Below are 1,054 nucleotides of genomic sequence, written 5' to 3'. Positions count from 1 at the left end.
CGGTCCGGGCATCTTCAGGGAAGGACGCCAGGCGGACCCGCAGACGCAGAGGTGCCGTGTGGGAGCGGAGGCGCCTCGCTGGCTGCCCCGTGAACCAGCTCCCCAAGTCCGTCCTGGAGAATTGTCTCTGCCCCTTTGCTCACGGAGGGCCTCGCCGGCACGCAGTGTCCCCGCCTGAATGAGGAGAGGGGAGGGGAGGGAAGGGGCCACGGATACCAGGTCTCCAGTTTGACCCCAGACCTGTTGTGAGTCCTGACAGTGGACAGGGCCCTGCAGCGGGCTCCACCCTCTCTACCCACACCCCAGCCCCCCCGCCCTCCGTGGAGTGCGGCTTAGCAGCCGGGGTGGGTGTGGAGGAGGCATCAGGTCGGCCACACAGCGCAGCCCCCTCTTCCCAAACCTGCTCTCCTGGCCTCTGGAACGGAGGCTCTGGGGAGTGGGCCGGGCTCCTGCCTTAGAGAGACCCCTCCCCCTGGCCCCGGGGGCTCCTTCAGCCGGGAGGGTCAGAGAGGGCCTGGCCGGGCAGCCTGCACCCTTTGGGGGAGGAGCAGGGCGATGGGCAGGTGACTGGAGAGCCAGCCCTGGGATGGTGCTTTGATGACGCAGGGATGACTAACAAACCACATCAGCTCCCATCAGTCTCCAGCGGGGGCCATGCAGTGGCCAGACCCAGGCCTGGGGGGCGAGGGGGGGCGGGTAGAGGAGGAGGTCCCTGTCTCCCCATCCCCCAGAGCGAGTATATGGTCTAGTCCAGGGCCTGGAGGGGAGCGGATGAGCTTGCTGGTCTGCAGGGGCAGGAGTGGGAATGGCTGGAGGATGCTGGCCGCCCTGACCAGCCCTGAGCCGGGCATGCAGCTCCGCTCCCCTGCCCCACCCCCTTCCCCTCACTTAACACCGTTAACTCCTCCTCCTGCTCTCGGGCTGAAAGCAATGCCCGCCAACCACCAAGGACAGTCAGTGTGGGAGTCTTTCCGCCTGGAGGAGGGTGAAGCCAAGGCGGGTGTTCTCAGCTTATGTATTCTTCCAGGTGAGCACACCTGGTCCCTCTGTCTAA

The sequence above is a fragment of the Myotis davidii genome, unplaced genomic scaffold (assembly GCF_000327345.1).
Source record: "Myotis davidii unplaced genomic scaffold, ASM32734v1 scaffold355, whole genome shotgun sequence".
NCBI lineage: Eukaryota > Metazoa > Chordata > Mammalia > Chiroptera > Vespertilionidae > Myotis > Myotis davidii.
This window is presented reverse-complemented; position numbering follows the sequence as displayed.